At 41.6% G+C, this 15,296-nt stretch overlaps 1 protein-coding gene and 1 long non-coding RNA gene across 2 annotated transcripts in view; both read right to left on the bottom strand.

Moving 5' to 3' along the window:
• The window catches only part of ANGPT1 (angiopoietin 1), a 194,072-nt gene that overhangs the window by 127,850 nt on the left and 50,926 nt on the right, over positions 1-15,296 (bottom strand). The gene's annotated exons all lie outside the window — the stretch shown is intronic.
• On the bottom strand, positions 975-2,379 carry LOC135181023 (uncharacterized). Its single transcript, XR_010304651.1, has 2 exons — positions 2,296-2,379; positions 975-1,515 (listed from the first exon to the last, which is right to left on the bottom strand). It is a non-coding gene; the product is annotated as an uncharacterized LOC135181023 (long non-coding RNA).

Genomic DNA, 15,296 nt, shown 5'->3' on the forward strand with positions numbered 1-15,296 from the left:
TGTTGGCTCAGGTGAAAAATTATTTGTGAGGCCAAAAATCTTACTATTTCTTTATATACACACAAAAAGCATCATGCAAAATTGTACCATTTCATATGTTAAATAAGAAAGAAATAAAAAGCAGAAAAGAATAGATATGCTTAGTCAAACTGAGGCAGCAGAGTGAAGGAGAAGTGAATAGAAGTTGTGCTTATTGACTGATGAGTTTGCTTTGCTTTAGCTAGTCCTGAGAACTCCATTATACTATTGAAGTCAATAGGAATACTCCCAAGAGCATGGTTTTCAAGAGTGAAACATCAGATTACAACAAAGCAACCTGAATTTCCATGTCTGTACAACTTTATTCACTGTGTGTCCTGCGCCGGTTTTGGACCGTGAGTGAAGAATTTTAATGAGCCCCACGCAGAGCTCTTTTCAGGGCCAGCTTTGCATAGAAGCATGCCACACTGAGAAACTCCTTGTGTGCTGCTGCTTTATTGTTTTATGCACATTTAAGTCTATCATGATCTCACTCCATACATTTCCTTGTTCCTACTGCATAGGGCTGATAGCTTGTCCACCAGTGAAAGAAGTTCAGCTTTGGAGTTATTCATTCCTACATATCCTCCCTTTCCCCCCCCCCCCCCTTTCATGTTGAAACAGGTAAAACTGCCTCAGAAATCTGCCAAGATACACAATTAGAAGATAAGACCCAAGTCTGAGAATATTTGTCTTTGTTAAAGACTGAAATCCAAGCCCTCAAAATATCTAGCTATAAAATTCAACCCAAGATCATAGGATGTCAGGGGCTGAAAAGGACCTCAAAAGCTCATCCAGTTCAGCCCCCCTGCCAGAGCAGGATCACCTACAATAGATCACACAGGAATGCATTCAGGTGGATCCTGAATATCTTTTTAGAGGGAGACTCCACAACCTCCCCTGGCAGCCTGTTGCAGATGAGCCAGAGGTCTCTTCCAACCTGGTTGATTCTATGATATAGCTTTGAGTGAAAACTGAAAACCAGGCTGATAACTAATTTAGGGAGAAAAGAGGGTTGCTAACTACTTTACTACCTTGACTATGTTTTCCTTTAGGTAACTTATGGTCATACATGGCTAAATAGGGGGTAATATGGTGCCTAAAAAATAAGTGTTTAGTACAAAGTGCCTTTCTTGCCTCTGCACTTCATAGCTAGGGCTGTACTTTCAACCACAACTCTAAAAGCAGCAGGAAGTGAGGATGTGAGGCCAGAATGGGCACAGAAGCAGAAGATGACATAGGTCAGTGTGCACGCTGTAGCTTCAACGTCAAATCCAGCACACTGGGGAGTTGTGAGTTTGGCTGTGTTTCCCAAGCCCAGCTTCTCAGGTGGTCTCAAAGCACAATAAATCCACAGGATGTTTCCATGATGTGCAGACCATAAAGGGAGAAAAATACTAGGAGTCACGTTCTCATTACAGAGGAGGGCTTTGTGGCAACCTTAAGGTGTGACCAATGGCACCAGGATAAAATCATCTTCTGAGGAGCATTACATGCCTAATTAAAACAAGAAAAAGAAAAAAGCATACACTTGATTTCACTCCAGATTCAGCTTTAACTTTGTACAAATATTCTAGTATCATTCTAGCTTTCTTGTTCCCCTGAACTTCCTGCTCAGACTGGAAATGGAAGGGCCAGACAGTTCTCCTCTTCCCAAGGGATGTTCAGAGCGATTCTGAAGGATAGAACATTGATGTTTTCAAAGTTGGAGCTGACATTCAGCTATGAATCATAGATCATCAGTGATTCTTAACAGCGAGATGTACTGGCCAAAACCCATAAGAGCTATCATCAAAGGCAAACAAAAACCCCTTTGCAATCAACAGTGGGAAAAATTGGATCAAGATGTCTGCTTCAAATTTGTATGAGAAATTCCACCAACTCCCATTATTTTCTTTGAACAGGAATCTTTGTTAATGGGAATGGCACATTTTGTGTTTGATAAACTGAGGCAAACTCCAAGGGGTAGGGATGAGCACAGGAGAAAATCAGAAAACAAATTTACTAAAGTATAATTTGGTTCTACTTCATTCCAATTTACTTTTCTCTCTTACAAGATTGAGCTGACATTTTAGCTGTGCTCAATATAATTTGAGGTCAGAACAGGGTTTTGGCAGCATCTGAGAGGAGCTCAGCCCATGTGAGAACATCCAGCCAGCACTTAAGGGTGATGTTAGATTAACAATCAAGCATAGCCCTAACTAACCGGGGGGCCACCAGGCCCCCCGGCCTTTGATCTCCTTCACCATTCACCCAGTGCACACCACAGGGACTCACCAGTGACGATGAGAGGAGGATCCCTCTGCCCAAATGGGCAAGCTTAGGGCTTCTGCCTCTCCTGGGGCCGATTATAAAGGGGAGTGGGCAAGGAGGGCAAAGTGGCCACACCTGGGGTGGGAGGAGACTCCAACACAACCCAGGTGTTCTGGGTTTGGGGGATTAAAGGGGAAAAAAAAAGCAGGGTGGGGTTGGAAAGGGGCAGATACAGTGGGAACTCTCTCCAACTACCTGAAAGGAGGTTGTAGCCAGGTGAGATTTGGTCTCTTCTCCCAGGCACCCAGTGACAGAACAAGAGGACAGAGTCTCAAGCTGCACCAGGGCAGGTTGAGGTTGGATGTTAGGAAGAAATTGGGTGTTGGACTCAATAGTCTCCCTGGGTCCTTTCCAACCCCTAATATCCTGTGATCCTGTGAAATTCTTCATGGAAAGAGTGATTGACATTGGAATGGGCTGCACGTGGAGGTGGTGGAATCATCATCCCTAGGGGTGTTTAAAAGGAGGCTGGAGGAGGCACTTAGTACCATGGGTTAATTATGTAGAAGGGTTAGGTGATAGGTTGGACTTGGTGACCCTGGAGGTCTCTCCCAACCTGGTTATTTCTGTCAAAAGAGAGGTGTTGCTGAAAGGAGGGAGATGGAGAGGAAAAGAGGGGGATGGGGGAAATAGAAAGGAGAGAGAAGGGGGGATTAAAAAAAAATGAAAACTGGACTGTAAAGAAAACAAAACAAAACAAAAGGTGGTCCTGCTCTGGCAGGGAGGTAGGACTGGATGATCTTTTGAGGTCCCTTCTAGCCACTAACATTTTGTCATTCTGCAAGGTATATTCTGCTGGGTTTGTAGCCTTTGTCTAAGGAATCACAGAATCAGTCAGGGTTGGAAGGGACCACAAGGATCATCTAATTCCAACCCCACTGCCATGGGCAGGGACACCCTACCATAGATCAGGCTGGCCACAGCCTCATCCAGCCTGGCCTTAAACACCTGGAAGTGGTGAAAAGAATCAGAGATAAGTTAGCTTCATGTTGAACAACTGAAGTCCTCATCCACTGGAAAGCACTGAAAACCATTCTGGTTTGCAAACCCTAAAAGTTTCAAATCCCATTAGGTAAGTGAAAGAAATGAATGGATTTACAAAGGCTTATTCAATTGTAAAGCTGCTCAGCTCAGCTCATTACCAGTTAATTATTAAATATATATTACAGCCTTTCTTTAGCTGAGATATTTGGGAAACAGATGGCTCCTATCAACAGAGTTAAAAATAAATAAGACTGTCCTCAGAAACATCTGGTACTGGCAACTGCCAGAAACAGTGCCAAGCTTCAAAATTCAAATGCAGCCATTGAGTTGGAGTGCTTCTGTCACTACATTTATGACCCAGAAGGACCAAAGGAAAGACTGAGCTATGAAATTTTATTTGGATTCAGATGCCAAACTATTTCTTCAAGGTATTTGCCTGCACTGAGACCAAAGTCTTTTATTTTAACTTCAGCTTTTACCAACCACAGCTAAATACCAAAGCAGAGGTAAATTGATCATATTTTGTATCTTCTTTTCTAAGTTAAATGAGAATGTGCAACTTTCAGATTTTATTTCCTCATCTTTAAGCAATTTGACATCACAAAAGCTGCTTAACATTTGTTACACGAGGGAGCCTGATCTCACTAAACCTTTCAACCTTTCAACCACCTCTCACTGCAACTTCACCAAACTCTTCTGATCACAGAATCATAGAATCAAGCAGGTTTCAAGAGACCTCCAAGATCATCCAGTCCAACCTAGCACCCAGCCCTAGACAATCAACCAGACCATGGCACTAAGTGCCTCAGCCAGGCTTGGCTTCAACACCTCCGATGATGGCAACTCCGCCACCTCCCTGGGCAGCCCATTCCAATGCCAATCACTCTCTCTGACAACAACTTCCTCCTAACATCCAGCCTAGACCTCCCCTGCCACAACTTGAGACTGTGTCCCCTTGTTCTGTTACTGCTTGCCTGGCAGAAGAGCCCAACCCCACCTGGCTACAGCCTCCCTTCAGGTAGTTGTAGACAGCAATGAGCTCACCCCTGAGCCTCCTCTTCTTTACAATTCCAGCTTCTTCAGTCTCTCCTCATAGGCTTTATGTTCCAGGCCTCTCACCAACTTTGTTGCCCTTCTCTGGACATGTTCCAATATCTCAATATCTCTCTGGGACTGAAAGGTTCCATCTCAGATGGAAAGAGCATTATTTAGCTTGCTGATATTTGGATTAGTCTCTAACTCATTTCCTTGCAAGGGAGTCAAAACACACATCAAAATATTATTGAAGTGTTTCAGTGTTCTCTTATTCCTTTATTTCTATGTTTCTAACAGGAAAGTCCAGTTTCACCCAAAAATATGTTAACCTCACAACCTATGGGTATAGTCCTCTCTTACCAAAAAAGATCTCCCATTTAACTACTGGATTTCCTGCTGAATTCAAGTTTCCACTTTGAAAGTTTATTTTCACAGAAAACAGAATGGAGGTGGGGGGGGATGGTGAGTAGGCTCCATCTGGAAATGTTTTTGCACTAAAACATCAGTTAGACAAACGATTTCCAGCATGATGCTGCATATATAGGGGACAAGTCATGTGGGAAACAGGAGCACTAATGAGGAACTCCAGAGCAGAGTATCCCATTTTTATTATGGCCTTTCTCAAAATCTATGTTAAGAGTTTGCTGGAGTTGTCCTGGAGATGCTATAAAAGAAAGCTTCCTAAGACTACAGATCCTGTAACATAAATTACACCTATGACACTGTGGCTTTTGAAATGTTATTTACCAAACATGACATTAGAGTAATTCTATGCAGTAAACAAGATTTTCTATGCAGGAAACAAGATCTTTCAGTAGCCCCTTTTTGTATTATCTGGTAAGCTCAGCTGTTTGTAGATATACATTGAAACAATGTGTATTCTTCTCTGCAAAACAAAACAAACAAGCAAATAAAACCCAACCAACTAACCAACCACAAAGGGAAAAAAGGGAGGTGGTGGAGTCACCGTCCTGGAGGTGTTGAAGCAAAGCCTGGATGAGGCACTTAGTGCCATGGTCTGGTTCATTGGCTAGGGCTGGGTGATAGGTTGGGCTGGATGAGCTTGGAGGTCTCTTCCAACCTAACTGATTCTATGTAAAGAACTGTTTTTCCATAATATGGTGATGCTGAGAAATTAGGCTTTCCAAGTGGGGAAACAGAGATTTTTTACACTTAGGACAGTTGGGGCTCTTCAACCTGGAGAAGAGAAGGCTTTGAGGAGACCTTTTAGTGATCTTCCAGTATTTGAAGGGAGCCTACAGGAGGGCTGGGAAGGGACTATTGACAATAACTAATGACTAAACAAGGATAATGGGTTTAAACTGGCAGAGGGGAGATTTAAAGTAGATGTTAGGAAAGGGCTCTTTCCAGTGAGGGTGGTGAAACACTGGCACGAGCTGCCCAGAGACATTGTGGCTGCTCCCTCCCTGGAGGTGTTCAAGGCCAGATTGGATGAGGCCTTGAGCAACATGTTTTAGTGGGAGGTGTCCCTGCCTATGGTGGAGGGTTGGAACTGGATGAGCTTTTAGGTCTCTTCCAACCTAAACTATTCTATGATTCTGTAAGTACCACTAGAAAGTGAAATCTTTTATATACAAATGTTTATCTGTTAATTATGAAGCAATGCTGTGAAATATCTCCCCTTTTAATCACTTCTAGAGTTTCCTAGCATATTATGAAGAGTGACTTTAGTATTTGTTCACCTCCAGCTTCCTGAAAACTGAATTTATTTGCAGCATCTCTTAAATAATTTTGAAAGAAAGAGAGAGAAAGAAAGACAGAGATAAAAGAAAGTGTGAAAAAAAGAGAGAAAGAAAGAGAGACAGAAAGAGATAGAGAGAGAAAGAAAGAAAGAAAGAAAGAAAGAAAGAAAGAAAGAAAGAAAGAAAGAAAGAAAGAAAAGAGACAAAGAGAGAAAAGGAAAGAGACAGAAAGAGAGAGAAAGAGAGAAAGAAAGTGAGAGAGAGACAGAAAGAGTGAGATAGAAAGAGAGAAAAAGCAAGAGAGAAAGAGAGAGAAAGAGAGGGGTAAAGAGAGAGACAGAGAGAAAGAGAGAAAAAATAAAGAGAAAGCAAGAGAGAAAGAGAGAGAAAGAGAAAGAAAGAGAGAGAGGGAGAAAGAGAGAGGTAAAGAGAGAATGAGAAAGAAAGAAAGAAAGAAAGAAAGAAAGAAAGAAAGAAAGAAAGAAAGAAAGAAAGAAAGAAAGAGAAAGAAAGAAAGAAAGAAAGAAAGAAAGAAAGAAAGAAAGAAAGAAAGAAAGAAAGCGAGAGAAAGAAAGCAAGCGAGAGAAAGAAAGAAAGAAAGAAAGAAAGAAAGAAAGAAAGAAAGAAAGAAAGAAAGAAAGAAAGAGAAAGAAAGAAAGAGAAAGAAAGAAAGAAAGAAAGAAAGAAAGAAAGAAAGAAAGAAAGAAAGAAAGAAAGAAAGAAAGAAAGAAAGAAAGAAAGAAAGAAAGAAAGAAAGAAAGAAAGAAAGAAAGAAAGGAAGGATATAGATAAATAGAAAGCCACAAAACCCCAAGCAAAAGAACCCATTCTCTATGCTTATTATATCCATATCCCACATCCATCCTAACAGTAAGAAATTAGCTGCTGTGGTACTTCTGAAAATAGATTAAACTTCACAGATTTTAAGGCTAAGAATTAATTTCATAGCTGGTCAAGGGAAGACTGTAAAATGGATTAACCTTTCATTGTGAAAGACACTCTGGACGCCCTCTTGCTTGTCCTGTTAACTCAGTGTGTCTCAACAATCTCTACCTTCTTGTCTTCCCCTTGTCCAGACTTAAATGCACTAATTAAGATACCAAGCAATTTGTCTGTCCCACTCAGTCATCCATTTGCCATGAGAGGGTGCAAGGTGTGGTATTTAGCCACTCTCCCTGGGCAGTGCTGTACTCAAGTGACTCTGACTGCTGCACTTGTTACTGACAGAAGCTGCACAAGAGAGCTGCCAGTCCCTCCAGGGCCACCCACTCCACAACCACAAACTACACAGGCTGTTTAAAAAGCCTTTTTACACTTTCAGGTTCTCTTTTTTTTTTGCTTGCTTTTGCTTCTCCTGATGTGGTCTGCAAATGTCAAGAGCAACTCTGATTAGAAAGGGGGTTGCAAATGTCTTTTGTCTTTTTGCCTTACTGACACAGAAGCTGTGTGGAAGCTGGCACAGAACACATGTGGAAGCTGGCACAACTCAAGATTCTCAGCAGAAAGTCTTCTCTGTCCCAGCACACATCAGGTGGTCCTCTGCAATACCTCTTCCTCTATATCCTTTAGAGCTTTTGCTTTTAGTTATCTGATGCACGAGGTCCTGTGCAGCTCTGCTGGAGAGTAACTGTGGAAAGGATTGGAAGTCCTTCCAGTTTCAATTTGAAACATTAAGCTTGATATTTTTTCCCCTCAGCAGAGTATGCCCCAGGCTTGGGCTTTGGTGGTCTGGTGGTTAACACTGCTGTCTAGAGTTTCATGGCATTGGGATTCCTTTCTCTGTTTTATCAGATTCCTTGAGGAAGTAATTTAATTTATTATCCCCTCAATAACCAGGGAGAAAATGATGCTGTTCTTCCTGAGTGAGGGTGCCATGAGGACAGTGCTGAGCCCTCCAAGAAAAGAAAGTATGGCATGAGTGGCACACAGATTGAAAGAGTTGGGACACCCACAAAGTTATCTCTGCAATACAGAACAGACTCATTTGTTTGCTGATAGAGGAGATGAAGTTATTGTAGAACTAATTTGTGTGTGGATACATGATTTCATACTGGCCTTTCCATCTAAGTTGTTTTTAGACATTCTGAGTTTTCTGTTCAGCATAGACCAAGTCTCTGACACTGGAAGTTGTTCTGGATGAGAGTGGTGAGAGCCTGGAATGGGTTGCCCAGGGAGATGGTTGAGGTTCCATGCCTGGAGGTGTTTAAGGCCAGGCTGGATGAAGCTCAGGCCAGGCTGGATGAAGCTCTGGCCAGCCTGATCTAGGGTAGGGTGTCCCTGGCCATGGCAGGGGAGCTGGAACTAGATGATCCTTGTGGTGCCTTTCAATCCTGACTGCTTCTATGATTCTATGAAGTCCCCAGCAGCGATCCAATGTAGTTGTGATTGTGGAGATGCAGTTATCTATGGAATGTTGAAATAAATATCTATGTACACTCCAGCCAATTAACTCACTTACTTTGCCTCACCTTGCTTCTTCATGATCTGTCACATTTTGTACCTAAAAAGCATCCTGGCACAGAGGAAAATCAGAGGTGGTAGGATATAAAAGTTCTCTCCTGATACCTTTTCAAAGTTGTATTCTTCACTCTCCTTACATCCCCTGCCTGTAGCACTTTGATTTAGCTAGTTTAAATTAAAAATCCTCATTTATATTAATTCCCTTAATTTTAAAGCATTAGACCTTTGGATGGAAAAATAATGCAGTAATGAATTTGGACTTTGTTGCAAGAAGAGATGCTGAATTTTCAGTATCTTCAGGGACTGAAGTGACCTAAATGCTCGGGGGTGGGGGGGAGAGGTGGTGTGTTCAATATCCTTGGGGTTCCTTCCAACCCTGACTGATTCTATGATTCTATGACACAAAACTATCTAAGAATATAATTCTTATTATTGATTTTTTATAATTTATTAAGCAGATGAACACACTTAAATTCCACAAGGCCAAAGAAATGGTGAGAGAAATATGAAAGAGACATGGAAGCTGAAACAGTCTATGAGCAGGAAAAAAGGATCTTAGGCTGAAACTAAATCTAAATGTACAAGGGAAGCACTTCACAGGATCACAGGATGTTAGGAGTTGGAAGGCACCCAAAGAGAGATGTGCTAGTTTGAAGCTAGCTAGAATGTTTTGGAGAGAAGAACTAGATTACAGGCTGTGGAAAGAAAACAATGCTGATGTCTACTTCACTCATAGGCTTGCTGAGATGTATAGGAACAAGAAATAAAAACATAGATAACCACTCTCACTTGGGCTGCTGGCTGAGCTGCATCTCTCTAACCTCACTATTCATTTTGGACTAATCCACTTTGCTTCCTAACCCCCTGGCCAAACCTCCATTCTTCCTTGGTACTGGAGTACCAAGGAGAGGGGTAGGGGGAAGGTGAAAGGGTGGTTGAGAGCCCCTCCTGGGGACTCAGGTTTCTGGGGGGGCTGTTGTGTTTCTGTATTACCTTTTACCTTGTATATTTCTGTCTATAACTGTATAGACTGTAAATATCTGCTTGGATATTGTGCTAGCTGTAAATATAAGCTTCAGTCATATTTCCAGAGCTGGCTGAGTCTAGTCTGGGTAATTTCCAAAGTGTGGGGAGGGCAGGAAACACCCAAACTGTCATTGAGCCCAACCCCCAACTGCCTTTTCTTCAGAAGATCCTTCTGCTTTGCTGTTTTTGATTACATTTCTCAGCAATTGCTAGGGAAAAAAAAAGCCCTTGCTCTAGAGAAGAAGATTGAAAATGAAGTTTTCACAAGTGATGGAGAAAAGAGTAGTGAGATGTTTTTAGGGGAATAAAACAGGTATAGAAGACAGACAAATGCTGGAGCACCCTGGCAGATGCTCCAGGAGCCATTACATTTGTACATGAATCATAGAATCATAGAATAAACCAGGTTGGAAGAGACCTCCAAGATCATCCAGTCCATCCTAGCACTCAGCCCTGTCCAATCAACCAGACCATGGCACTAAGTGCCCCATTCAGTCTTCTTTTGAACACCTCCAGGGATGGCAACTCCACCACCTCCTTGGGCAGCCCACACTTACTTCCAACCCCAAATTTCCTCAAGGTTTAGGTTAGACAAGCTTGGAATTTTGAACCTAACTCGATTTTGCTAGATATGCTGAGTGCCTAAGATGTAACCTAACTTGTGAAATACACACCCTAGAAAAGTTCAAAGTTATTGAGGATATGAACTGCAGGCCACATTCCAAGGCCACAAATGTAAGATTGTACTACACAATCAGCAGCAAAACTGAGTTCCTGTAGAGGCTCATGCAAAGTTTGCCTGCTTAAGGCTTGATTGTCTAGAAAAGCTGAGTGTCTCTGTTCTGAAATTCTCTTCTCTTTAGCATGCACAAATCATTTGTGTCAAAAAGAAAGCCATTAATGGCTTTTCAAACCTTTTGGCTGGCATTCCTTCCTGCAGGCAGTAGTCACTAACAAAGAGAATTTGTGCTACTCAGCACATTTCTCAGTTGATGCTTTAATTTTTACCTTTGTATTATCACTTAGCAACTTTATACCTCATTTTGTCATTATCTTCCTAAGGTTAATATTAATTTCTTTTACAGACATTGCATTGGTCATGTATTGGGCTCAATATAAATCTAATCTTAGGTGTTTTAGTCAGTATTTAAGCAGTTTAAAGTGTCTTAAGTTTGGAGGCCATTGCATTTATGTCAGTTCTATAACTTATGTATTTCTCTAGTACAAATCTTTTCCCTTTTAAAAGTTGCTTTGATTTCAATGCAGCAATTATCCTGCCTAAACTGAATTATTTAATATTCATATCCAACAGAATATAAATATCATAGAATCAACCAGGTTGGAAGAGATTTCCAAGATCATCCAGTCCAACCTATCATCCAGCCCTAGACAATCAACCGGACCATGGCACTAAATGCCTCATCCAGGCTTTGCTTCAACACCTCCAGGGATGGAGACTCCACCACCTCCCTGGGGCAGCCCATTCCAATGCCAATCACTCTCTCTGGCAGGAACCTCCTCCAAACATCCAGCCTCGACCTCACCTGGCACAACATGAGACTCTGTCCCCTTGTTCTGTAGCTGGTTGCCTGGAACAAGAGACCAACCCCACCTGGCTACAGCCTCCCTTCAGATAGTTGTAGACAGTAATTGATTTACAGCTTTTCAGTGATACATTTTGGAAACAGCCAGGTCAGTTATCTTTGGTGTAACAGGTATCTATCACCTAACCATAATAGATTTTATCTAACTTGAATTAAAATCACAGACAAAAGTCTGCCTTTCCAATAAAGCTAGTAGCACCAAGAGTGACAGAAGCTTCAGATCTTTCCTTGTAACCTTGAAAACTTATTCCACTGGCAGAAAGAAATAAGTATCAAAGCTCTTACATGGCTAGTTTGTTGACAAAGCCTGACCACTGGTCACCTTTAGGCTTAGCTTTCAGTCTTTTGAAAGCAATTCTATCTATGATATAAACTGGAAAATCAAACATTTCAGAAGATTAAACCTAAATGGCTGTAGTTCCATGACAGCTGAAGCACACAAATATATTTTTTATGGCTATGCTTAGGACATGGTAAAGTGCTAAATGTGCAAGCAATTATGAACTTGGCACAGTAGCAGTATTTATTTTAAGCTCTACTTGTGCTGCTTTGGTGGAGGATGTTTACTTAACCAGACTCTATTAAACATGCTGAAGACTTTGTACTCTAAAGCATTTTTAATTGATGAAACACAGAAGCAATCAATCATCACGAATGGTAAAGAAAGGCAGACAGGCCCAGGCAAACAGAATAAGACCTGGAGGTGTCTTTTTATCTTTTAAAAGAGAAGAAGAAAAAAAAACCCAAATCTATTTGTGCTTCTGAATTGAGTGTTTGTGAAAAGAGAAGACCTGATAGTGGTGGAGACTGAAGTCTTCTATTTATTTACAAGTAGGGCGCAGCGGTGGGAACTCTTGCATGGTCTCTTGCCTTTCCTATTCAACCTCTGACCTAATGAATCTGATGAGCTTATCCTCTCTCATGACAGGAAAAATCCTTGCTGAGTATACAACCTGTGGGTCTAACTTAGCCAAACAATGCTGAACGGTGATGCTTTTCATGCACCATTTGTAAACATATGAAAGCCATTGCCCTGCCTCACATTCCTGCTCCAGGAAGCAAACTCAATGTAAGCCTGAACATGGGTTTCTCCAGCCACCTCATTTTCAAACTGAATATGTTCTGAGCTTCCAGATGTCAATTTATAAACGATGTACTCATAAAGGCAGGCTTTAAGTCTATGTTTAAAAGCAATAAATTAGCAGAGTACAAGGTTGAAGCTGTGTCAGAGCACAGTATTTCTCTGGTGGGTCCCTGTGATCCTGTGAACACAATATCAATCCAAAAGGGATTATTGACAGCTATTTCTCAATAAAAACACTTAAAGCACTTGCTCAGACTGAAATTCTCCTGATTTCAATGGGAACCATGCCTGAAAGAGAATGGCATGACTATAGCCAGAGTAGAAAAACATTAAATGCTTAAATTATAACAGATGGTATCCCAAAGTGGTACAGTCACTTGTGCATCTCATAGCTGTGAAGCTGAAAGGAAAGGAAATATTAACTGTATTTATTTCAACTTTGCTGAAATGCTGAATGGATAGGGCTGGGGGATAGGTTGGACTGGATGAGCTTGGAGGTCTCTTCCAACCTGGTTGATTCTATGATTCTATCATTCTAAAGGAAAGGAAATATTAACTGCATTTATTTCAACTTTGCTGAAAGGAAAGGAAATATTAACTGCATTTATTTCAACTTTGCTGAAAGAAAAGGAAATATTAACTGTATCTATTTCAGCTTTGCTGAAAGATATTTATATTGACTACAGCAATGCTTCTTTTCCTGTACAGATCACAGACAGAAGCATGGAAGACACACTTAGATAGAGCAACATGTAAGAATGCATACATATATTCACACATATAACCAAAACAGCTTCCAAAGGAACAAGTGAAAGACCCTAGAAGCAGGAAATATTGCTGCTTTTTCTTGAATCTCAAAGCATATAATATAGTGAGGACAGACTGTTTAGAATGTCTACAAATCTTACTCTTTCTCTGTCAGAGTTTGCCTTTGATTTATATTTTTCTTACTGCCCTGCAAACTAGATGGACTTTTAACAAAGTCCAGGTCTATGTGACAGCATATTTCTTAGTGTAATGTATGGGAGAAGGCAATTCATTTTATCTCTGCCATTCTGAAACCCAGATGATAGCATTGTTGCAATTTCTTTATAGACAGCTCCACAACCAGCTTCTCCCAAACCTTCTCCCAAACCATAAGTAGTCATAACTTGCTTACTCCATAGCAACCATGCCATGCTTAGTCGTGTCTGTGTCTGAATTACTTCATAGAATCATATGAATCATAGAATGTCAGGGGCTGGAAGTGACCTTGAAAGATCATAGAACCATAGAATCAACCAGGTTAGAAGAGACCTCCAAGATCAGCCAGTCCAACCTAGCACCCAGCCCTAGCCAGTCAACCAGATCATGGCACCAAGTGCCTCATCCAGGCTTTGCTTCAACACCTCCAAGGATGGTGACTCCACCACCTCCCTGGGCAGCCCATTCCAATAGCAAATCTGGTCCAGCCCCCTGCCAGAGCAGGATCACCTGTACCAGATCACACTGGCACACATCCAGATGGTTCTTGAATACCTCCAGAAAGGGAGACTCCACAACCTCCCTGGGAAGCCTGCTCCAGTGCTCTGCCACCCTCACAGGGAAAAAGTTCTTCCTCAGGTTCACACAGAACCTCCTATGCCTCAAGTTCCACACATTGCTTCTTGTCCTGTCACTGGGCATCACCCAGCAAAGCCTGGCTCCACAGCTGTTTATGTATCATCTAGATTAAATAATTACAATTAGATATATATAAAGTTTATACAGAATTCATTTTTTTGGTAATATAGTCAGGAAAAAAAAATCCAGATTTAACTATCAGACTTTGGTAACTCAATGCCCAAAATTTATAGAGGAAAATCCTCAAATTAATGCTCTTCCTTTAATGTTCCTTAACATAATACAGAAAACAGCTGCAGAGAAAGACATTTGCTCACTGTTTATTTCAAATGATGGAAAGCAGAACAAAGCTTTGTCAATAATGCAAAGAATTCTTAGCCAGGTCCTCTGAAATTGTAAACTTTCTTAAAATCCAATTAATGATAATCAAATAGTTTGACATCTATTAATGCAGACAGAGAGCACAGAGTAAACTCTCAGGAAATTTGTGATTGGTGTTCTCCTTGTTTAACTTTTCCTTATTATGTGCTTTGTAGCATTGAACGCAGCAGGCAGGAGTGAGACCTGAACTGAATCATGCTTTTAGGAGGAAGAACAAATCACAGGATCACAGGACCACAGGATGTTAGGGATTGGAAGGGACCCAAGGAGATCATCCACTCCAATCCCTCTGCCACAGCAAGACAATACTGTCTAAGACAGATCATAGAGGAACACGTGCAGACAGACCTTGAAAGGCTCCAGAGAAGGAGACTCCACAACCTCTCTGGGAAGCCTGTGCCAGTGCTCTGGAACCCTTACAGTAAAGAAGCTCCCCCTTGTGTTGAGGCAGAACGTCTTTGGCTGCAACTTACATCCATTGCTCCTTGTCCTATCCCAGGGAGCAGTGAGCAGAGCCTGTCCCCCCCTCCTGGCAGCCTTCAGATACTTATAAACATTTATCAAATCTCTTCTCAGTCTTCTCTTCTCCAGACTAAAAAGTCCTAAGTCTCTCAGACTCTCCTCATAAGCCATGCCCTCCAGTCCCCTCATCATCCTCGTAGCCCTCTGCTGGATCCTCTCCAGCAGATCCCTGTCCCTCTTAAACTGGGGAGCCCAAAACTGAACACAGTATTAGTATTGAAGATGAGGTCTCACCAGGGCAGAGAACTTCCCTCGATCTGCTGGACACACTCTTCCTAATACACCCCAGGATCTCACTGGCCAATGAACAAATAGTTTTGCCAAAACATTGCACACCCTGTTTGATCATCAACCTGGGTGATTCTATGACTCTATCTGAGTGTTGGAGGCTAATCCAAATTGAACTTGAACTCCGATCTTGTCCCTGCAGTGCCTCTCTGTTCAGCTAAGGCATGGGTGCTGGCTCAAACAGATGCTGCTTTTGAAAGCTGCCCCAAAAAGTCTATTCTCCAATCACAATGGAGAACAAGCCTGCTAGGGTGGATTTACAGGATGAGATTAGTT

Source organism: Pogoniulus pusillus, chromosome 14, assembly GCF_015220805.1.
Source record: "Pogoniulus pusillus isolate bPogPus1 chromosome 14, bPogPus1.pri, whole genome shotgun sequence".
Taxonomy (NCBI): domain Eukaryota; kingdom Metazoa; phylum Chordata; class Aves; order Piciformes; family Lybiidae; genus Pogoniulus; species Pogoniulus pusillus.